At 43.2% G+C, this 24,828-nt stretch overlaps 1 long non-coding RNA gene across 2 annotated transcripts; it reads left to right on the top strand.

The window, feature by feature from the left end:
- On the top strand, positions 1-18,879 carry LOC139080738 (uncharacterized). 2 transcript variants are annotated; one of them, XR_011535478.1, is made up of 4 exons: positions 1-1,116; positions 15,881-16,035; positions 16,830-16,901; positions 17,303-18,879. It is a non-coding gene; the product is annotated as an uncharacterized lncRNA (long non-coding RNA). The 2 variants fall into 2 exon arrangements; XR_011535477.1 differs by having other exon boundaries at positions 27-1,116; positions 17,095-17,808.
- Positions 18,880-24,828: the final 5,949 nt, after the last annotated feature.

Raw genomic sequence — 24,828 nt, 5'->3', positions numbered from 1 at the left:
AGGTGATGGTTAGGCTGCAAGGTTTTATTCTGATGTATTTGGGGCACCCCTGGAAAATTTTGAAAGGGAGACAGATGTGATCTGAATAATTTTAAAAGTCCCACTCTGTCAAGTGGAGAACAGACCAGGGAGGGCAGGAGACCACTTGGAAGATGAAAGCCCTGGTCCAGGATGTCAGGAGGGAAGGGAGTGAGAAGCCACTGGATTTGGGATACAGGATGTACACTAGGGCCTGAAGAGAGAGCTAAGAGGGTGTGCCGATGTGTTTGATGGGGAGCAAGAGAGAATTAGGACAGTTCCCGGGTTTGTGGCCTGAGCAACTAGGAGTCATCTGTCGCTGAGATAAACAGGACTGTGGAGGGGCAAGTCTGGGGAAGGGGAAACTGAGTTTGGTTTTAGACAGGAGATAATTGATATTCTTCTGAATGTTCTGGTGTCTGGAGTTCCAGAGAGGGATCTGGCCTGGAGATACAATTTAGAGGGTGCAGTTGAACAGTGTGTCCCCAAATTTCTTGTCCACCTGGACCGTCAGAACATGACCTTCCTCGGAAATAGGGTCTTTACAGATATAATCAGTTAGGAGTCTCAAGAGGAAGTCATCTTGGCTTAAGGGTGAGGCATGCAGCCCACCCTAAATCAATGTCCTTATAAGACGAGAGGACACAGAGAGACACAGAGAAGAAGGCGCTGTGGGGAGGGAGGCAGGGACCGGAGTGTTGCATCTCCAAGTCAAGGAAAACCGAGGATCGCAGGTAACAACTGGGAGCTATGAGAGAGGCACGGATGGATTCTCTGTCAGAGCGAACCAACCCTGACTTTGGACTTTTGGCTTCCCGAACTATGAGAAAATAAATTTCTATTGTTTTAAACCACCAAGTTGGTGGTACTTTGTTAAGACATCCCCCGGAAACTGAAGCAGGGTCTCAGGGTGTAGACGACGTTTAAAATGTTGATCTGGATGAAGTCATACAAGACCCAGCCCAGAGCACCCTGCTCTTCAGGGTGAGAGAAGGTGAGGAGGACCCAGCAGAGGAGCCTGACAGATCTCTTTTCTTTCATCATTCTGATGGAATTTAGAAATAGGGACCGGTGGAAAACCCCGGGAAGAAATAAAAGGTAAGTTTGCAAAGTAAACAAACATTCCGGCTACGGGAATGAAGCTTTGTGCCAAGATGACCATCATTAAATCTTGTTCCTACCCCTATGCCCAGGACTAGAAAACAACTTAACAATATCTTTACTAGCTTGGGAGAGGTGTCACATGTTTTTAAAATCCACTTTACTGAGATATAATGTACATGCAACAGAATGCATTCATTTTCAGGCTTATTTCAATGAGTTGTGACAAATTGATACCCATGTAACCACAACCAAAATTCAAATATAAAATATTTCTGCCACTCCTCGAAAATTTCCTGTGCTCCTTTCCTATCAATTCTTGCCTCCCTTTCTGCTCCAATCTGTTTTCTGTCACTGTATATTAGCCGTTTCTGCTAGAATTTCACGTACATGGCATCTTACAGGATGCATTCTTCTGTGCGCGCTGTTTTCAGCATCTCCTGTGTGTGGTGTTGCATCCAGGAGTGGGCTGGAGCCCGCTGGTACAGGCTGTGCATCTCTTCCAATACTGCATCCAGTGGCATCATGTAGGCTGCTTGGCGTTGGCCAAGGCGGGACTATTTACATCACAGGAATCGGCAAGTGCTGTCAGTCAGTGTTTTTTTTCTCCTGTGAACCACTTAGCCCACCACTGGTCATGTCTTTGAATATTCAGAGTAACTTCCTGATCACTCTTCTGGCCACATTAGCAGAAAACCCAGCACCTGTTGCTGCTCCTGCTCCCCAGCTCGGCTCACACCTCACTCCCCCGCACATCCCAAGAATCCTGGGAGCTTGTCCTTGAGGGGCGTGTTCTGCTTGCAAAGCCACTCAGAGAGAGAAATGAAGACTCTGATCCACCCCTGAGGCTGAATGCACCGGGGTGTCTTTTCTGTTGTCATTGCTCTGCTCACACGTTGTGGCAGGCGGACGAGTGGTGCCCTGCTAGGATAGTCTAGAACCTTGCTCAGGCCAGAGGAGTTTCAAAGGAAGTTGATGCCACCACTGAGTTAAGGGTGGATTCTGTGCTCACACAGACTCCATGTTCTTCCCCAGTGTGCTCGGCTCCCTGAGCTCCTCTGATCCATCTTGTGCAAGAGCTTTGAGCCCTGCTCACCTGTCAGGCATCCTTTCTTCATGGTTTATCTCCCCCCGGGGGTGCCCAATATTCTTTTGGCCAATGGACTCCGGTTGAGACCACCCTAATCATCAGAGCAGTTTTAGCAATGCCGAACCTAAGAAGGAAAGGCATTTCTTTTCTCCTAGGGGTGCCTTGTCTCTGATGCAGCTTCTGCACCTTCTTCCCAGAGCCTCACAGTTTTGCAAACTCAGAGTCAAAGGGCAGCGCTGGTGGAACCAGCTACAAAAAGTCTCGTCACCACCTGCCGCCATGACCTACTTGTTCTGTTTACACAACTTCTGAGAATCAAGAAGATCCGTTCCAGGGCTTCTTGCTGTTTCCACTGACACAGAAAGGAGGCTGTGCCCTGGTCACCAACAGCCTCTCCAGCCGTGTGTGTGTGTAATTCCTGCAGTGTGCACTCTCGGTGCCCATGTCTGCTGCAGTCGTTCCCACTGTGAAGGCCTCAAAGTTTCACGAATGATCATGCATCTGTAAGAAACTGAAACAGTTCAGTGGGATGCTCTTGCTCTTTCCACGAAAACCCTGCCTCTTGTAGTTCTGAATTCTCTTCTGGTTCTGCCAGCAATTTGCTCTGTCAGCCTAGATAAAGTCAAATTGTTTCTCTGCATGAAGGAATCAACCCATGAGAACGAGGAACACACTAAGAATCCAGGACCCCCTGGCCGTCCCTCTGGGTTTGTGGTTCGACGGTGCTGGGACCATGTGAACTCCCAGAGCAGCCCCCCACGGTATCTGTTTCACTTCCAGTTTGTCCACTTGGTCCACGTGATCTTAAGTCACTTACCACTCTGTCCTTTTTCACTTCTTAGAATAACAAAACAATCTACTGAATGCCTAGCAACTTGTGGCTGATTTTAAGACGATTGGTGTGCCTCTTATCCGAGCGCTTGAGATGTCTAAATGTGGACCCACGAAGCGTGCTGCGATGCGTCCCAACAAACTCAACAATCACAACCATAAGACCAGCTTCCAGGGTTGAGAGCTGGAAGCCCCTTAGAAGGTAGCTCTGGGACCCGCACTGGAGAAGGGATCCCTCTATAATGCCTCTGCTTAAGTCCTTTCAGTTTCCGAACTCGTCGGAGGCAGGTGAATTATTTGATAGTAATGATTCATTTCGTTTGTTAGAAAGTTCTCCTTCGACTGAGCCGCTATCTTCTGAGACTTACTCGGTCTGCTCTAGTCTCTGCGTCTAACACAGTTCCCGGCACAGAACAAGCCCACAGAAAATATTAGGGGAACTGAGAACGAGACTGTTCCTTGCACACAGTACCTCTTCACATTTTGAGGGTAGCTTTCACATCGCCCCCTAATTTTCTCATTTGGAGACTGAACACGTTCTGTTCCTCTAATTCTTCACAAAGAGGCATGGCGCCAAGTGCTCAACCGTTCAGGCTGAGTTCCTGAATCCAGCTCATATCATTTCTTCTTCTTCTTCTGTTTTTTTTTGTTGTTGTTGTTGTTGAGGAAGATTGGCCCTGAGCTAACATCTGTTGCCAATCTTCCTCTTTTTTTCTTCCCAAAACCCCAGTACATAGCTGTATATTCTAGCTACAGGTCATTCTAGTTTTTCTATGTGGGATGCTGCCACAACATGGCTTGATGAGTAGTGTGTAGGTCTGCACCCAGGATCCCAAGCAGAGCATGTGAACTTAACCACTCAGCCATGGGGCCAGCCTCTCACATCTCATCTAAGATGTGGTATTGAGATTTGGAAGAAACGATCCACCTGTCATCGGATCAGCATAGACATCTGTAGTACACCACCTGTGGTTGAGTGATGGTCCCAAATAATGAGCTCCCAACATGCCTGTCCTTTGTCATGTCATCTCACAGCAGAAGGCAGACTCAGCTTCTTGGCCTGAAGCTTGCTTTGGTCAATAGGATGTGGCAAAGGGATGGTGTACAGTTCGGAGGCTAGCCCCTGAGAGGTCTCCATTGGAAATCACCATAATCATGAGAGCAGATTGGGCTAGCCTGGTGAGGGTGAGAGAGCACATGGGGCAGAGACGAGTTGTCCTAGCTGAGGCCGTTGTAGACCAGCCGGCAGCAGCTGACCTGTCTGCTGAACAGAGGTACACGAGTGGGTCCAGTCACACTGGCTGTCTGGCCTGGGTCCATCGAACCACGCAGCTCACCTGCAGACTTGTGAGCAATAATAAGGGGTTAGTGTTCCATGCCGCTGAGGTTTTAGGGTTGGTTCTTACGCAGTGTTATTTTGGCCATAGATAAGTGACACACCATACTATCAGTGCCACTCAAGATTATATTATGATAGAGACCTCATCAAACTTGTGATCAATTACTCTCATCTGATAATTTTCACTTATACCAATTTCCTGACCGGGCCTGCCCACTACAGTAGCTACTAGCCGTATGTGGCAATGGAGCATTCGAAATGTGGTCAGTCTAAGTTGAGATGTGCTATAAATATCAAATGCAAATCTGATTTTGAAGACTGAGTACTAAAAGAAGGGTAAAATATCCCATTGCTAATTTTTATATTGATTATATGTTAGAATGATTATATTTTAGATATATCGAGTTAAAAATATTTTGAAGATTAATTTCCCCAGTCTCTTTTGACCTTTTTAAATGTGACTACTAGAAACTTTAAAATTACATGTGACTCACGTCATATCTCTACAGGAGAGCACCACTCAAGACAGTGTCTTTCTAGCCTATGTGTTTATAATTTTCTTGTCTGTGTATCTTATTGCTTTCAGCTCAGAATTTCAGCCAAAGGAAATAACATGGAGTCTTGAGCATTATCTGTACTATTAGTTATTCATTGCAAATCTTAAAATTCAGCAAATCTGATAAGCATCTCTTCCTTATCTTCATCTAAGCGATTGATTTAAAATAATTTTGAGGAGCACAAGATAAATACCATAAGCCCATAGCATTTCATTAATCAGTTCCTTTCACTCTGAAAAAATGATTTACCAGTCTTGGTTGTACGCAGTGACTCAATCAGAGAAGAAGAATCTGCCTGAGAGGAGTGCCATTCAGCCTGCATTTTACCATTTTATCCAGAAGGGTTTAAAAAGAATCTTTGTGAAATGCTTTGCTAAAATCAAGATCCACTTGTGGAAATCAAGATGTGCAGTACAGGAGAAAAAATCAATATCTGGAGTATGTGAGGTGTACTCAATGCACCAACAAACTAACACATCAAGAAAGGAAATGAGGCAGGAGTCGACCAAGATGGTGCCGTAAGATGCTCCTGAGCTCCCCTCATCCCACTGAGGCACCAAATGGACAGCTACACACGGAGCAGTTCCTTCTAAAGAGATCCAGAAATGAGCTGAGTGACTCCTGAGTGACACTTTAGATGGATGAGAAAAATACCCACATCTAATTGGGTAGGAAAGGCTGAGACACACTCTCACCATAAACCCACACCTGACACAGTGCCACACCATTTGGAGGGACACCTGACTCTTAGCTTCCCCCTGAGGAGCAAAGGATTTGGATCCTACATTTAGTGCCCCAGGTTTTAAGGTTCCTACCAGGGGACAGGTCCCCAAAACAACCAGCTCTGAAGACCGGTGGGGCATGTGTCCATGAGACACACAAGACTATGGCAAATGGAGGAACGATTCTTAATGGATGAGCCAGCATTGACCTGGCAATTCCCCCAGGGTTCAGCAAAGAGACAGCAGGCAAAATCACCCATCTGTTGGTCTTTCCCTGAAAAGAGTTTATCTGCATACTTTAGAGCTGCGGTCCAAGGGCCAAGTTTCTAATCCAGCAGACATCAAAGGGCTGGCTGCAGTCTTCCCCAGAGACCGGGGAAGCTGGTGGACAGCTCTCATGCCTCCTCCCTCCAGACCACTCCAAGAATAAAACCTGGTCACTGGAGGGAGCATATATATATATATATGTGGCTCCCCAGAGTTTTTGGCTGCCACCCAAGGGACAAGCCCCCAGATCACCTGGCCCTAATAGCCAAGGGGGGTTGCATTCATGATTTCCCCAGGACTGTAGCAAACAAAGATATAGTTCTTAACAGGCACAGGACCATTTCTCCCCTCCCCCCACCATGGTTATACAGCCAGGCCCAGCACAGAGGAAACAGGCAAAAATTCCAATCTCCAACTTTCTCTCCGGAAGGGGCTTAACTGCCTCCTTTCCCAGCTGCTGCCTGAAGACACAGCTTCTAATTAGCCTGCATCTAAGTGCTAACTGTCATCCTCCCCTTAGGACATGGACAGGTCTTGGCATACCCTCAACTACTGGAAACCACTAAGCACAAAGAAGACTTGGACAATCGCAGAAGTTTGAGAGACAGCTGGGAACACGGGCCAGGCTGATCGATGACGTTCGTCTCCTACAAGAGACCATTCTTGTCAAGTCTGGGAGAGGTGACTGTTTCATCTAATGTGCAGAACCCAACACAGAGAGTCAAGGAAAATGAGAAACAAAGGAATATGTTCCAAAGAAAACTCAAGATAATTATTCAGAAACAGAGATAAGTGATTTATTTGATAGAGAATTCAAAACAATGGTCATGAAGACGCTCGCTGAGGTCAGGAGGGCAATACGTGGACAAAGTGAGAATTTCCACAAAGAGATAGGAAATATTAAAAAAATATCAAACAAAATCACCAGAACTGGAAAATACCGTAACTGAAGTGAAAAATTCAGAAGAGGGGCTCAACAGCAGACTAGATAAAGCAGAAGAAAAGATCAGAAACTCAAAGACAGGGCAATAAAATTCATCCAATAAGAGGATCAAAAAGAAAAAAGAATGAAAGAGAGTGAAGATAGCTTCAGGGACTTATGGGACACCATCAAACAGACCGATGTCTGCATTGTAGAGGTCCCAGATGAAAAACAGAGAGAAAGGGGCAGAAAGTTTATTCAAATAAATAATGGCTGAAAATTTCCCTAACCTGGGGAAAGAAACAGATATCCAGATCTAGGAAACCAAGAGAGTTCCAAAGAAAATGAATCTAAAGAGACCCACACTGACACATATTATAATTAAATTGTCGAAGGTTAAAAGCAAGGAGGGAATCTTAAAAGAAGCAAGAAAAAGCCACTTGCCATGTACAAAGGAACCACCATAAGACTACGAGCAGATTTTTCAAGAGAAACTTTGCAGGCCAGAAGGGAGTAGGGTAACATATTCAAAGTGCTGAAAGAAAAATATTGCCAACCAAAAATATACTACCTGGCAAAGTTGTCCTTCAGAATGGAAGGAGAGAGAAAAATTTTCCAGACAAACAAAAGCTGAAGGAGTTCATTACCAAGAGACCAGCCTTACAAGAAATGTTAAAGGGAGTTCTTCAAGCTGAAACAAAAGGACACTAATTAGTAACAGGGAAACATATGAAAGGATAAAACTCATTGGTAAAGGCAAATATGTAGTTAAATTCAGAATACTCTAATGTTGCAATGATGGTGGATAACTTACTTATAACTCTAATATAGAGGTTAAAAAGAAAAAGTATTAAACATAACTATAACTATAGTAATTTGTTAATGGATTCACAATGTAAAAAGATGAAAATTGTGACATAAAAAATAAAATGTGGGGTGGGGGAGATTTGGTATGTGTTCAGAGTTATTATCAGCTTAAAACAGATCGTTATGAATATAAGATGTTTTATGTAAGCCTTGTGGTAACCACAAAGCAAAAATCTATAGTACATACACAAAAGATGAAGAGAAAGAAATCTAAACACACCATTCCAGAAAATCATCAGATCACAAAAGAGGAGTGCAAGAGAGGAAGAAAAGAACAAAGGAAGACAAAACAAGCAGAAAACAGTTGACAAGATGGCAACAAACCTATCAATAATTACTTTAAATGTTAGTGGACTAAATTCTTTAACCAAAAGACGTAAAGTGAAAAAATAGATAAAAATATAAGACCAAACTATGTGTTGCCTACAAGAGACTCACTTCAGCTTTAAGGACAGAAGTAGACTGAAAGGGAAGAGATGAAAAAAAGATATTCCATTCTAATGGAAATGTTAAAAAAGCAGAGGTAGGGACTGGCCCCTTGGCCTAGTGGTTAACTTCTGTGTGCTCTGCTTCAGTGGTCTAGGTTTCGTTCCCAGGTGTGGACCTAGACACCTCATCAGCAGCCATGCTGTGGCCGCAACCCACATACAAAATAGAGGAAGATTGGCACAGATGTTAGCTCAGGGTTAATCTTCCTCAAGTAAAAAGAGGAAGATTGGCAATAGATGTTAGCTCAGGGCAAATCTTCCTCAGCAAAAAAAAAAAAAAAAAAAGAGAGAGAGAGAGAAAAGAAGATGTGGCTATCCTTATATCAGACAAGATAGACTTTAAGCTAAAGATTGTAACAAGTGACCAGGAAAGTCATCATATAGTGATAAAGAGATCACTTCATCAAAAGGATATAACAGTTATAAATATTTATGGACCCAACATAGGGGCCCTAAATATAAAAAGCAAATTTCAACAGATCTGAAGGAAGAAATAGATAGCAATACAACAATAGCAAGGTCCTTCAATACCCTACTTTAAGCAATGGATAGATTATTCAGACAGAAAATCGATAAAGACACATTGGACTTAACTACGTATTAGACCAGGAGGACCTAAGAGACATATACAGAACCTTCCATCCAACAGCAGCAGAACACACATTCTTCTCAAGTGCACATGGAACATTCTCCAGGATAGATCATATGTCAGGCCACAAAACAAGTCGTGATAAATTTAAGAAGATTGAAATCATAGCAAGCATCTTTTCCAAACACCATGTTATGAAACTAGAAATCAATTACAAGAAGGAAACTAGAACATTCACAAATGTGTGGAGATTAAACAACATGCTCCTGAACAACCAATGTGCCAAAGAAGAAATCAAAAAGTATATTGAGACAAATGAAAACAGAAACACATCTCCCAAAACTTAAGTGATGCAGCAGAAAAACAGTTCCAAGAGGGAAGTTTATAGTGATAATTGTGTACACTGAGAAAAAAAAGAGAGTTCCCAAATAAACAACCTGAGTTTACACCTCAAGGAACTTTACACCTCAAGGAACTTGAAAAAGCAGAACAAACTAAGTCTAATGTTAGTAGAAGGAAGGAAATAGCGAAGATCCGACATAAATTAAATAGAGACTAAAAATACAGTTTCAAAGATCATGAAACTAAGAGCTGATTTTTTGAAGTGATAAACAAAGTAGACAAACCTTTAGCTAGACTTACCAAGAAAAAAAGAGAGAGGACTCAAGTAAATACAATTGGAAATGAAAGAGGAGACACTACCACTGACACCGTAGAAACACAAAGGATCAAAAGAGACTACTATGAACAATTACATAGCAAAAGATTGCACAACTTAGAAGAAATAGATAAATCCCTAGCAACATACAACCTACCAAGATTGAATCATGAAGAAACAGAAAATCTGAATAGGTCAGTTACTAGTAAGGAGAGTGACTCAATAATCAAAAAACTGCCCAACAAACCAAAGTCCAGGACCAGATGGCTTCACTGGCGAATTCTACTAAACATTTACCAAAGAATTAATACCAATCTTCTCAAACTCTTCCAAAAAATACAACAGGAGGAACATTTCCAGACTCATTTTATGAGGCCAGCATTACCCTGACACCAAAGTCAAAGACATTACAAGAAAGGAATATTACAAGCCAATAACCCTGATGAACGTAGATGCAAAAATCCTCAATAAAGTATTAGCAAACCAAATTCAACGATACATGAAAGGGATTATATACCATGATCAAATGGGATTTATTCCAGGGATGCAAAGATGGTTCAACATCTGCAAATGAATAAATGTGATACACCACATTAACAAAATAAAGGATAAACATCATACCATTATCTCAATAGATGCCAAAAAAGCATTTGACAAAATGTAACATTCTTTCATGATCAAAGTTCTCAACAAACTGAGTATAGAGGGAACGTAACTTAACATAATGAAGGCCATATGTGACAAGTCCACAGACAACATCGTACTCAACGGGGGAACACTGGAGGCATCATACTTCCTGATTTCAAACTCTATTACAAAGCTATAGCAATCAAAACAGGATGGTATTGGCATAAAATAGACACAAATCCATGGAAGAGAATAGAGAGCCCAGAAATAAACCCATCTACGTGTGCTCAGTTGATTTCTACAAAGGAGCCAAGAATATACAATGAGGAAAGGACAGTCTCTTCAATCAATGGTCTTGGGAAAACTGGACAGTCTCATGTGAAAGAGTGAAACTGGATCCCTATCTTATTCCATACACAAAAATTAAATTAACCAAAAATGGATTAAAGACTTGAAACTAAGACGTGGAACCTTAAAACTCCTAGAAGAAAACATGGAGGTAAGCTCCTTGACGTTGGTCTTGGTGATGTTTTTTGGATTTGACACCAAAAGCAAAGGGAACAAAAGCAAAATTAACAATGGGACTATATCAACCTAAAAAGCTTCTGCATAGCAAAGAAAACCATCAACAAAATGAAAAGGTAAACTATGAGCTGGAGAAAATATCTGCAAACCACATATCTGATAAGGAATTAATATCCAAAATGTACAAGGAACACATACAATTCAATAGCAAAAAAACAAACTCAATTAAAAAAATGGGCAAAGGACTTAAATAGACATTTTTCCAAAGAAGATATACAAATGGTCAATAAGTATGTGAAAATGTGCTCAACATTACTAATTATCGGGGAAATGCAAATCAAAACCTCAATGAGATATCACCCCACACCTGTTGGGATGTCTGCTATCAAAAAGACAAGAGATAACAATTGCAGGCGAGGATGTGGAGAAACAGGAACTCCTGTACGCTGTTAGTGGGAATGTCAACTGGTAAAGCCATTAAGGAAATCAATATAGAGGTTCCTCAAGTAGTTAAAAATAGAACTACCTTGTGATCCAGAAATCCCACTTCTGGATATCTATCCAAAGGAATTGAAATCATTATCTCAAAGAGATACCCCTCTTCCCATGTTCATTGCAGCATTATTCACAATAGCCAAGGTATAGAACACCTAAGTGTCCATAAACAGATATATGGATAAAGAAAATGTGGCCTATTTATGCAATGGGATGTTATTCACCCTTAAAAAAGAAGGAAATCCCATCATTTGCAACGACATGGATGAACCTAGAGGGTATTATCCCAAGCAAAATAATCCAGGCAGAGAAAGACAAATACTGAATGGTATTAGAGCCCACTTATATGTGGGATCTAAAAAAGAGTCAAACTCATAGAAACAGAGAGCAGAAAAGCAGTTGCTAGGGGTTAGGGGGTGGGGGAAATAGGGAGGAGTTGTTTTAAAGAGTGCAAACTTACAGTTATGAGATGAATAAGGTCTGAGAATCTAACGTGTAACATGGCAACGATAGTTGACAGCACTGTATCGTATAACTGAAATCTGCTAAGAGAGTAGAACTTAAATGTTCTCACCCCCTGCTCTCCAATAAAGTTAATTATGTGAGGTGAGGAATGCATTAATTAACTCAATGGCGAGAATCTTTTCACAATGTATATGCGTATCAAATCATCACATTGTGTACTTTAAATATCTTATTACCATTTTATTTGTCAATTACACCTCAATAAAAAATAAAGAAATGAAGCTGTTTACGATGACACACTCACCGTGTTTACCACACACTTTTCTAAGTGCTCACAAAACTACTTGTGAAACAATATGTTCTAAAATACTTCTTGGGTGTCAAGTCATTCCTAGTCTTCAGTGACCGTTTTCCAAGCTTCTTCACACCTTTCTTTTGAGAAATTAGGATGTTTGTCGTCTCCGGTTTCATGGGCGTGGTTTCCCATTCTCCAGTTCTTCCCCCATACTCAGGACATTTGTCTTCTTTAATTCTGTGAGCATCCTGTCCCGTTCTCCAGTCCTTGTCAAGTATTCGAGGCCAGTAGACTCTGCATGAAACTCACGCTGACTGCGAAGAGCCTGAAGACATCATTACTGAAATGTCTTAATCAAGGGAATGTGGGTAGCCATTTCCACCCTAAAACCAGATACAAAAGGTGATGTGCCTGGAGGCGAGCTCAGTTTTTCACTTAAAACATGAAGAAAATTTCACTTGAAAGTTTGGTAAACTTCAATACTTTCCCTAATACCCTCTATTTGACTTTTCTCATATATAATACGTTCTCACAGCTCAAGGACATGTAACAAACTTTCGCTAGGTGTCTCCACCCCCGCCCTGCGAGCCCTGGTGTGTCTCCAGCGAGTATGAGGGTTCTGTGGGCAGCTGGACCTGAATAGGTGGGAGCCCCTGCTCTAGCGTATCTGACTCCCTTTGCCTCCGGGCTCTGCTTGGGCTTTCCCTCAAGCCTGGAATGTTCTCCTCCCACTCACCTTAGTGGGAAATTCCTCCTCATCCTCCACCCTTCAAGGGTAACTTCTTCAGGGAAGCTGCCCTGAGCCCCACCCAAGTCCCACGCCTAGGATGCTCTCCAAGGATCCTCACTTCTCCAGACCTTTCATTGCACCTTGAGCTTGTGTGTGGACTTTTCTTCAGTCTTTTGGGCTGTGCTACTGTTCTTAGGGTGGGGACCACCTCTCTGCTCATCGCAGATCAGAGGTGCTCAGCCCAACATGCACCCATAGCACGTGCCCAGCATCCAGCGAGCGACAAGAGGATGCACAATTGACACCTGGGCATCATCCTTGCCCTTCGAGTTCTAAGCTGAATCATCAGTTCTGCGAATTCTTCCTTCAAATCGCTTCTCTTGCATTTCTATCTTTCTCTCTCCTTATCCCTCTGATCTGTGTAGGGGAGGAGAAAATCCTTTTTCCTGCTACCCTCTGGGGTTCTCCTGCTGGGGCCCTGTAAATTGAACTAGCCAGAGAACAGAGAGAAAAACCGAAGTTTATGAACATGGCATCACGCTTACACACGGGAGCACACAGAGATGAGTCGCTCACACAAGTGGCCAGAACTTGGGTCTATGCCTCATCTTTGGGGATTTCTGGGCAGCAGAGGCAAGTTATGGGAAGATGATGAGGAAAAATGTGGTAAACAGGGCGGTGTAGTAAGGTTTGTCATGCAGATTCAGGTTGGAGCCTTCTGCCTAACAAGAATTGCTGGGGCCAGTCCAGTGGTGCAGCAGTTAAGTTCACATGCTCTGCTTCAGGGCCTCAGGGTTTGCTGGTTCAGATCCCGGGTGTGGACCTACACACTGCTCATGAAGCCGTACTGTGACAAGCGTCCCACATATAAAATAGAGGAAAATGGGCACAGATGTTAGCTCAGGGCTAGTCTTTCTCAGCACAAAGAGGAGGATTGGTGGCAGATGTTAACTCAGGGCTAATCTTCCTCTAAAAAAAAAATAAAGAAAAAGAAAGATTGTTGAGGGTCCCCTTCTTCCTGGTATGGGGGAGGGAACCATGTTACAAGTGGAAATTCCCTTTACAAAAGAGAAGTGTTGTGTTTTTAGAGTTTTTCCTATGGGTTCTCAGTGGCTTTAGTTCAAAATAATCCATATGCCAAAGAGCCATACTAGGGGTGGCATGTTCTGGACTTCTCGGCCACAGGTCAGGACCACCGCACTGGCTCATTTAACTCGTCTGCCTGCACCTGTTTCTCCCAACCCAGCTGACCTCCCACCTCGCTCAGACGGACTTCACTACAGCGTGGCAGCATGAACCTGCTCACTTGTGTGTTTGACCTTCAGAGGCTCCAAAGGCCCCCGGGGTTAAAGGTCAGATTCCTGACTCAGGCCCCGCCCCGTATCTCTTACAGCTGGGTTGACCAGATCTCGCTTCTTCAAGAACGTGTCCTGTTGACCGGCTGTTTGGCGTGACTGACTCTCTGTTGTTGTGTGTAGGGTTTTTAAAGATGTTTTGGGGACTTATTCTTGTATGACCAAGATAACCCAAGGATATTTTGACATGGCATAAAACCCACTGAGTTTTTATCTTTTAAAAATATTGCCCAATGATGGACATGACAGAAATGCTCTCCTTCTCCTTAATCCTTGTCTTTTCTCTCGACCCCAGCTCTCTTCACTGCCGCTCACGGGCGGGTGAGGTTTGGCGGTAGGTGTTGGTGGCTTATTATTGTAACACCTTGAAGTGAGTTTCCTAATATGGACGAGCACAGTGTCCTCCACAGGAAATGCTGGCTTTAAAAAGCCCGAGTCAAAACCTCTTTGTTCCGGTCTCGTCTCCAGGGCAGACCGTGTTAACTCTGCTCCCACACTGTCCCCAGACCACTCAGGACTGTCCTCTCTCTGTGCCTTTCCTCATCCGCTTATTCCCAACCACATCGTGACTCCTCCGCCCCTTTTCCTGTCCGGGCATCCTCCAGGAGAAAGCGCAGGTGTCCCACTGTTGACATCATCCCCTGCAGGCCTGTCGCCAGGGGTCCTACTCAGAATCCCATGCTTGGTTATCTGTATTGATCAACCAAACTTTGTCACATCCCCCGGAAACCCCCTTGTGGTTGGTTTCAGCTATCTTTCATCTCTCGTGCTTGTATCAGTTAGCACTGAATGGTCCTACACATCACAGAAAACTTCAAGTCACAGAGTCTTCAGCGGGCTGGAATTGGGGTTTTCTGTCCTACAAAGTCCTGTAGGTACGCCGTCCAGGACAGGTGGGCCAGTTCTGCTCCACGGTCCTCACACAGCCCAGCTCTTCCCGTTCAGCCATCCACTGTCCCTGGAGGGTGGCCCTGTCCTCACAAAGAAGGTGGTACCCTTGTTCCAGCCTGTTGGATGGTCGGTCAGACAAAGAAGGGGGCAAAGGCCACCCATCAGTTGACTCAAACTGTCCAGTACTTTGTCAACATCTCAGCCAGAGTTTCATTGCGTTGCCACACCCAGAGGTCATTGTATAGAGTCACGGTCTTCTTCCCAGGTGCCTGTGTGTCCAGGCAACACTTTTACCACCATGGAAGAAGGAGAGAACGGAAACTGGGGGAAATTAGTCTCTGACAGCCCTCGCCTTCGCAATCTTCACATACGCATGTCTTAAAGGGGACAGGGACCTCTCTCACACATCTTAACTCACCCCTGGGGCCACCCATGGGCCTGAAGACAAAACAAATAATCGGAAAGTTTCAGCTGCTCATTTCAGGGGTTTGTGCTCATTCGAACGTGATGCTCTGACCCAGCCATCATCCTTGAGCTCAACCTCGAGTAAGCACATTGTCTCCATTCTTCCTAAAAAGGATGCAGTTTTAGCCAGTTCAAAATCAGAAAGTGAACACGTAAATGGTGAGCGTCTCATGTTATCAAGGGAGGAGAAGCTGTTGCCCTTTGAGATTTGCCCTGCAAATGGGATGGGCACAGTTGAGACCCTAAAGAGCTGGGGTAACGGGCTCGGCACCTGCCCCCCGAGGCACGTCGAGGGAAGAGGAAGAAGAGGAAGAACGTAGAAAGTGCATGTGGTACAGGAGGCCCTCCCATCACTGGTGACAACCAACACGCTCAGGTTTGTTTGCTTAAAACCGCGACCCCCCAGGAAGTGAAGGAGAGACTTGAGGAGAAAAGTAAGAAACAAAAGTGATTGTGAACAAGAAAAGTAGGCTTTGTTTCCAGGCCACTCAGAGAAAGTATGTAAATAATGACTTTTACTGGTAATAACTAGAATGACTCGTCATGGACAAAAGTCATTTCTATCGTTTTTGTATGTCCACAGAAATATCCCAGAAACCAAAGGTCGTGGTCCCAGAAGATGTCCTGATTCTAGGAAATAAGTGAAACATAGAAGTCTGGAGTCAGAACAATCCCAGTAAATCTTAATAAAAGGGTTTATATTTTAGCACAAAGCAGACACTTGGAAGAATTGACAAAGTAAGTGAAAGAAAAATATTTGAAGAAGATACTTATCAAGTGGTTGGAGAGAAACAATGTTCATGAGTTTGTTATTATAGACATCATTTCAGAAGTGCTAATATGTTAGTAAATGTCTGAAGAAAGTTGAGGAACCTGGGAAGGAGGCTATGGTCAGAGGTGGCAGGTCAAAAGACTCCACAGGCTGTTATTTGAATACTGCTCCCAGGAGTTGTGCAGTGCACTTCCTGTGCAACTGTGAACAGCAGCCCTGTTTACAGTCACTTATGTTTAAATTAACATTCAAGCGCCCAGGGGGTCTGTGGCAGTGGACCCTTCTATGTCTATGTGGGGGTGTGTGGATGACAACCCAGAGTGGGATGTCACAACCAAAGCAAGGAGAGAGGATAGCTGCTCAGGAGGGCAGAGAGGGGATGGGAGATTGGTTACATAGAGGAAAGATTGCTCAGATAGGTAAATATCCTTAGAATTAATGAAAGCCATGTTTCTCATGGTCAAAGAAGGACATTATGAATGTGGAAAGAGAGAAGACTAGAATAAATATATAGTGCTGAGTGAAAATTGGAGATATTGGTGGGAAGTCATGGTTTCAACATATGTAGATAGATGCAGATGCAAGTATAGATGTAAATGTGTGTGTGTGTGTGCACTAGTGTGGGAGTACGTGTGTGCGCGTGTGTGTAATATAAATACATTACCCAGTTTTTCCACCCGGAGGGCCTGGGAGCAGATACTCCAGTAGCAATGAACATGCTAGAGCCTGGGTATCAATTTCTACATCACATTCTCCACAGAAAGGATCCAGACTTGGCGAAATGGCAGATTCCAGGGCTGGGGCTGGGATGTTGCAAGACGGGCTGAAAACAGTAAGTAGCAAGTGCTCAAATAATGAGGGATTGTCAAAAAGATACAGTGGCCACCTTTAAGGGTGACTTGGTCAAATATGCATGAATTTACATCAAAATAAATAACGTTATCATATTAATAAAAATAATAGTAGGTTATTCAGTAACCCACTGAATAAAGAAGGAATCCATGACGCCATTTTGACTCAAATAGGGAGAAGAGGACGCTTTTGGTAGTAGAATGTCAACCTCTTGGTGTAGAAGGGCTGGAGGAATGCAGAATCACCATTGGGCACCCTCATGATAACAAGTGATCCAAGAAATATCCAGGGATGCTGGACCTGGAGGGTGAGAGCTTGATGAAGAGAGGGATATTTACAGAGTTTCAAAGCTTCTCCTCATAAAATACTACTTCATTACAGATGGGAAAAGAATGACTTGACAGTGATGACATCTGGCAGATGCCACCTTCATCATAAGGCCACAATTCATACAAGCCATGGGACCAGTCGAACCCATTCACCACCCGGTAGGACCCAGCGAGGAGAGCATGACATCATTTTTGTGATACTTCTGCCAGAAATGTGTATCCTGAATCCAGCCAGAGGAAACACTAGACAAACCCAACATTCTACAATTTGCAATCATCTAAAGGGCATGAGACCAGGGAAAGACTGAGAAACTGGTTTTGAAGAAAATCAAGGAGACTTTGAGAACCAAACACGACACGAGATTCTATACTGGATCCCTTTAGTATGAAGGACTTTAGTGGGACAAATGGTGAAACTTGAAGGGTATTGGGGACTGGATGGTGGGGAGGGCTCTGTGCTAATTGCGCAGGTATCAATTCTTCTTGCCTCAGCTTATCAATCAATCCTTACCAATAATTAGTAAGACTGCAAAATGAAATTAAACAGTTTCCTTTACATTTTCTGCCTACTGAGAGCTGTAAAACATGATGATGATAAAGCAAATAGAAAAATAATGTTAGTAAAAGATAGAAATATAAAAGCATATTTGGAAGAAATTATTCAATGGAGAATAAGAAATGAGAGAAATATGTTCAGTGGTGGAATAGTGCAGCCAGTGGGATCAATATTTTATTTTTATCATCATTTATCCTTTTAGCATCAGACATTTTGGGACCTTGACCTACTTTTTAGGCTTGACATTTCATTTACTTTTATTGATTAACTTTTTGTTTCTTTGTTTATTTAGTTCTGAAGCACTAACATGCAGGAACAGGAAAAAAACACTGGAAAATTTGCTCTCAGGAGCTCCCATCTGGGCCCTAATGTGACAGATGCTTAGAAATTCAATCCTGAGAAATAATGGGATTAAGCTTGGGAATAATAATGATGACGTTCAGTTTATTCAGAGTCTCACTGAGACTTCACATTGGCACCTTTTCTTAGGAGAGGTGGAAGGGAAAAGGAGCAAGTGAAAGACAGCCTTTTTGTTCTAATCATTGAAACTTTGCTTTTGGTTAATAATTAGGTCAATCTAACACATAACAATAGATGCCAGCAGGCAATACTTCTAAATAATTAGATCTTAATATATATTAAAGGAAGTAATTACCATGAGGATTAGAATGAATGTCTTGATTACTTATATTCACACCAAATCTCCAAATTCCTTGCATGTAACAGCACATTCTTCAGTCATCACAATTCAAGAATTATTACTAATTAATGGTTCTTATTCAAAAATAATTGAGTCCTACAATATTGTCCTGCTTGACTCTAGGAGGCAGAAATGGGACCATTTTATTCTTTCAGAGCAAATGAATTTTGTGACTAGCACTGGTTTCTTCTGCAAACACAAAGGACCTTTGTTTCCAAATGGTCATTTTATTCATTCCGCCAGAGTCCCATTGGCACCCTTATAATTGTGTATTTCAACAAACCGAACAAAATGTTTAACTGTAAAATATTTTTTGTGTGTATTGAAAAAAAAACGTATGTTTTAAAACAATAAAACCGTACTTTTATCTCAGGACAATGTTTACAACGTTTGTAAGTTCTGTCTTGGTTTGGGGTTTGCTGGAAGCAGCTCCTGGATTTGAGTGGGTGTATTTCACCTGGAGGGCAGTCCAGGACCCTGGAGAGCGACTGGAGGGGGGAGGGCAGCCAATGAGAGGCGAAGGAGGGTGCTATTCAGCCAAGTCCCACTGTGGGTGACTGGCCTGATTCCTCTAGGAAACTGGCCAAGCCAGGATAGAAGACGTGCCTCAAGGTTACCCCACCCAAAGGGAGAGGGAGTGGCGTATTTAGGCACCACTGCTCGCCAGACATGGAGTGGGGCTGCTCCTGTGGGCGTTATTCCCCAGCGCCTTCTTCCTGTATTGCTTCAGCCAGCAGCCTCTGGTTTCAGAGGGAGTCCTCAGGCACGGAGGCTGGAAGGATGGCCGTCTGGACCAGAAAGACAAGGCCTGAGGGCATATGAAGGGGGCACCCACAATATGTGCTAGAAAATCACTTTCACTCATGTAGAAACAGTAAGCATAAGGCAAAACATCTAGATAAAGAATATGAAAAAAAAAAACTGTCACTTGCCACATCATCTCTCTATTATCTGATCAAACAAACGAATGTCTTATTGATGATGAAAATGTAACTCTTAAACTTATAATAAGACTATTATGACTGCATTCTTTTGAGCTGTGTGTCTTCTTTGGCTCTTCCAATTTTTTTTCAGCAATGGCAAATATTGTCAGAAGCTAATTTACAGGTTTATAATAATGAAAGTTGGGTTTAATACCTTCTTGGAAGGCATATTCATATTCTACACAATTCTTAACACTTTTGGGGGGGGAATGGGGGCAAATTATCAAATTTTCCTGAGTTTACTATGTCTTCATCAATAAATGAAGACAATAATGACTACCTCACAGGATATGATATCAGAGATGAAGTATAAAATGCGTGCATGCCACAGGTGCTTAATAGATGACTATGTTACTGCCTTAGCAGGCTGTCCCAACTCTAATACATATATATTTTTTACCCTGATGGAAGATTTCATGATTTGAGTGAATTTTAATTTTTATGAGATGGAGACTTGAACATTCACTGAAACAGGCAGCTGCCCCTGCTGCGGGTTTGTCAGTGAACCACACGTCATTCTCTTGGGGGAGAATGAGGACGTGTGAATGCAGATGTTTCCGAATGTCCAGGGTCTCATTAGTCATGCAGATGAGGTATGTGTGACAGCAATGCCTCTGCAGAATTCTTGCTTCCCCGGAGGAACACGTGAGCTTGCAACAGATTCCAGGATGACACCTTGCTTCATTGCAGGGGGTTGTCAGTTCTCTGGGGAGAGTTTTCAGGAGATCTGGTAGCAAGAAAGACAGGCAAGTGTGACCTTCACCTGCAGCTGGAGGAGAGTCTGTGCCAGACACTGGATGGGGCTTGGGGCAGCCCCGGGCTGGGCTGGACGAGCGAGGTCGTCCAGGGAGTGTGATGTTTGAAGGTGACATCTAGCCCAGGTGAACTGGCCCTGACGCTACGAGATGACTGTTCTGCAAGGAGTAGGTGGGCCAGGCTCCCTGCGTGGTCTGGACGGAGTGGTGATGCCCATGGTTTCTGAAGGCAGTAGAAATTCTCCCTGTTAATTGTCGTGGAAAAGAGCAGATCTTGGAACAAGAACTCAGGGCCCCAGAGGAGGTTGCTGGGCTGGGGGATGTGTGAACGTCCTCTTCCCATGGTGCCTCTGGAGCTGGGACTTGGGCTCTGAGGCTGACTGACTCCACCTCCAGTGGGAGTGACTGGTGCCTTGCCCAGTAAGATGGCAGCCAGGGGACCACCTAGGAGGTGAGCAAAGAGGTCCTCTGTGGGTCCCCTGAACTCACCTCTGGAGACATGAAGATGGAGGTCACTTCTAATAGGAAGCTGAGGTCCCGCATGGATTGTAGCTTCTTTTATTATTCCAAAACCATCAGTAAGATCTTGTTTAAGGACTGGTCTTCATCATACTTTGGGAATCTAGAAAGGGTTCATTCCGTGCTTGCAGGGAAAGAGAGAAGGGAGACCAAAAGCTGTCTCCCACAGCTAGAACGGCAGTGGCAGCAAATACACCGTGGACGACGGCTGCCCCTCCAGCCTGGGCCACCCTGGAAGTCTTGTCTTGTCTCAGGCCCACTGAGAGCTGGCATCTTTTCAGGTCACCCAGGAAATGGTTTGGAATAAGATAGTCCCATACGTTGCTTCAAAATCCGAAGAAGCCTAGATAGAGTGGAGCCTTCTTCTCAGTGGTAAGGCATTTCGAGGCCAGACACCCGGCTCCACAGGAACATCTATGAGGATGTGGGCCCCTTTGACATTGGAAGACTTGTTTCCCTTCCTCTGACCCATGGATGTCTTTTCAAAGCCATTCAACTTTCTGCTTCTCGGTCTTCTCAGCAATCAGTGCGTCAAGGCAGAGAACCAGCATCATTATGTCTGAGGGGCTATGCTTTGACCAGTGCTATACTTTTCCATGTGCTCAGGTGACTGAACTATTCCAGATGGTAAGAAGTCAAGCAACCCAACCTGATGGAGAAGAACTCAAAATCACCTCCCAACTTCACACTTCTTTGTAGTATGCCAAAAGCTGTTAGAGTAACATGAACCCCTGCAAGACAGAACTCTAGGAAAATGCTCAGGGATGGCAGATATCCTGGCCATGCCACTCACTCCGCTGATGTCTCTTGGTTTCTGACATCTCTCTTCCCTGACCACTCTTCTCCTTTCACTTTAGGTCTTAATTCTGAAGAGTGTCTCTTTTCTTCTTACCTCTAAAGCACCTCTAACATATGTCTAACATATGCGACAGGATTTTACTTAAGGTTTGGATTTATTGGAGAGCTGGCTACATCAAAGAAAAGGCCAGGATGACCTAAAATTAAATATTAGAAATTTCTGCCCCGAAATTTATGTTATTTTAATGTGCAGAGTAATGTCTTCCAAACCCCTGCCCAGATTGGTCTCTGGGCCTAGATTTGATGTCCAGAGCACCCAATAGCAAGTATCCTTATCAATGAGGACAGATAACCCAAGAATACTTACATTGTTTATTGTCCTACCCAAGAAGGCACAAGCAATATCAGTTAGCTGTTGCTTAAATAGCATTTTTACTTTTCTGAAATTTTTCTATAGTATGAACAGCCTGATACAGCAATAATTATTATCAAGGATATTGCTATACTATGCATGGGCTTGCTTGCTAAATATCAGATTTTTAGAATGTATTAGATGTACAGGAAAAGTAAGTTAGGGTAAAAAAAAAGAAAACGTTGCTTTTATAGATGATAGCAAAATTCAACAATTAATTGCCCTAAGAACTGGCAGGGGCAAAATTAATTAAAAAAAAAAAGATTTAAATGTTTTGGATGTTAAAAACCATCATTGATTTTTAGAGGAAGCAAGGGTTTTGATTAGTAATGTTGTTGAATTTGTACTTGACACCAAGGAGGAGAATTACACCCCATCGCAGTGTTTTCCTTAGTGCCAAAATCAGAGACGAAACTGGGTTGAACAGACCCTGTGTCTGAAACCCGATGGTGATCATTATGCTTCTTTTCAGCTAATCTGTTTTTGGGCCACCACTAGAATATTCTGGAGTGGAGTGGTTAGAAGGCAATATAATACTTTTATTGCACACACTCTCAACCCGCTGGCCCCCTCTCTGTCTTACTCAGTTGGCTAAACCACAGCTCGGGTTGAATTCAGCTCTCCTCCTACTCAGCTCTTGCACCTACATAACTGAATTTGTCTAGAAAAAGATAACAAACAATGGTGGTGTCTGGTCTCTCTTTAAATTCGTGGTTGCTCACCTATTGTTGCCTGGTGGTTATATAATTCTCTACCATCTCCCCTTCATGGCTGTTTCATTCCTTTCCCTCTCTCCTCAAAGTTCTGACAACACTTTTTGCATCTTCATTCTCAGCTGATGACCTGTTTTATTATCTCAATGAGAACACAGGAACAATCAGAAAAGAACCTGCATAGCACCACCACCACACCCACCTGTCTACTGGCTTCTGTGCCCAAGGATGCTGCCTTTGAGCCTACAACTGTGGGAGAACCACCCCGCTCCTGACACAGTCCAGGTCCTTGCTGGGCACTGCCTCCCAGCCTCTTTGGTCTACTCAAGGATGGCAAACAATCACTTCTTTCTCTTTCTCGTAGAGTCAACATTTTCTTCTTCACTGGGTCATTCCCACCAATATGCAAATGTCTCATCTCTCCCATCTTAACAAAACATTTTTGGACTCTTGTGTCATCTCTAGCTGCTGGCTGTTTCTCTTTCCCCTTTTGCACACTCCCTGAAATAAACACTCATATTCCCTCCTATCTTCAACTCTCTTCCAGTCAGGTTTCTTTTCCTATACCACTCAACAAAAAACTACATCAAGGTTGAAATGATTTGCATGTTGCTAAATCTAGTGGTCAATTTTTCCAGTTTGGCATTGCTTGATCTCCAGCAGTATTGCCATGACTGATTATTCTCTCCTTGAAATGCTTTTGCCCTTGGCCTCCAGATCTCAGATCCTGGACCTCTTCTCTTGTCCATCTATACCCACCCCCTTGGTGATCTGGCCCACTCATAAGCTGATGACTCCTAAATTTACATCTCCAGCCCAGTGCTCCCTTCTGAACTTCATATTCAAATAAGCAACTACATATTTATATCTCCACTGGGATAGTCTAATAGGTATCTCTAACTTCTCAAGTTCCTAACTAACTTCCTGATATCCTTCTCTACCCCCAACCTGCTTCTTCTGCAGTATTTCACACTTTATTTAATGAACCCCATCCTTCCATCATTCAGGTCAAACATCTAGGATGCATCTCTTGTGCTTCTCTTTTTCTCAAACCCCATATCCTGTCTTTCAGCAAATCCTGTTGATTTTATTTCCAAAATAGACCCTTCATATCTTACTGGGATGGTCTTCCTAATTCTACTCAGGTCCCCCCAGTATACTTTTAGCATGGCCACTAGGGTAATCTCTTTAAAACGCAAGTCAGATAATGTTACTCAAAACCTTCTACTAGCTTCCCATCTTACCCTGAGGAGAAGGTGAAGTCATTATGATGAGCTGTAAGACCCCACGACCTGTCTCCTATCACCTATTTGACCTTAATCCCTTTTGCCTTCCCCCTGGCTCACTTCAGCCACACTGGTCTTGAACATGTTAGGCAGATGTCTGCATCAGGGACACTGCCCTTGCTGTTGCTTCATCCTGAAATGCTCCTCCCCCAGATAAAGACATGGCTCATTCCCACGCCTCCCTCGGGGCTCTAATTAGATGTTGCCTTGTTGGCAAAACCTTCTCTGTTCATTCTACTTAAAATTGCCTCAGCATTCCCTACCTGATTTCCGGCTTGATTTTTCTTCATGGCACTTATCACCATCTACCATATTATATATCTTTTTATTTATTTTGTTTATTGTCCAGCTCCCAGGACTGGGATGTGAAGCCCAGGAGGTCAAGGATTTTATCTGTTTTATACACTGCTGTAACCCTTTTGCCTAGAAAAGGGCCGAACACATAGCAAGTGTTTGCTGTAGGAACAAATGAATTGTGACACGGAGCAAAGAGGACTTAGAAGACCTAGGTCTTATTTGTCGAATCCACTACCCCTGATTTATACACTCTTGGGTAAATTACTTAACATCTGGACATGCAAGTTTCTTCCCATCCGTAAAACTTTTCCATCTGTAGAACAGTTTACCAAAACTGTCAAGATTAAATGAAATGATAAACATGAAAAGTACTTTCTAATTTGTATTACACAAGTGTTAATTAACATTAACAGTACTATTTATAATCACTGGAAAAAGGAGACAGTTGGGACAGACCAGAGATGTATATTCTCACTACTCGCCCAGCAGTCTTTGGGGTTTCATATCAAGGGCCAATTTGGTACTTTACGTGGGGAAATTTGTAACTTGACAAATGCTT

This window comes from Equus przewalskii, chromosome 32 (genome assembly GCF_037783145.1).
Source record: "Equus przewalskii isolate Varuska chromosome 32, EquPr2, whole genome shotgun sequence".
NCBI classification, from domain to species: domain Eukaryota; kingdom Metazoa; phylum Chordata; class Mammalia; order Perissodactyla; family Equidae; genus Equus; species Equus przewalskii.
The sequence above is the reverse complement of the archived record's forward strand: the minus strand, read 5'-3'. Positions and strand labels throughout refer to the sequence as shown.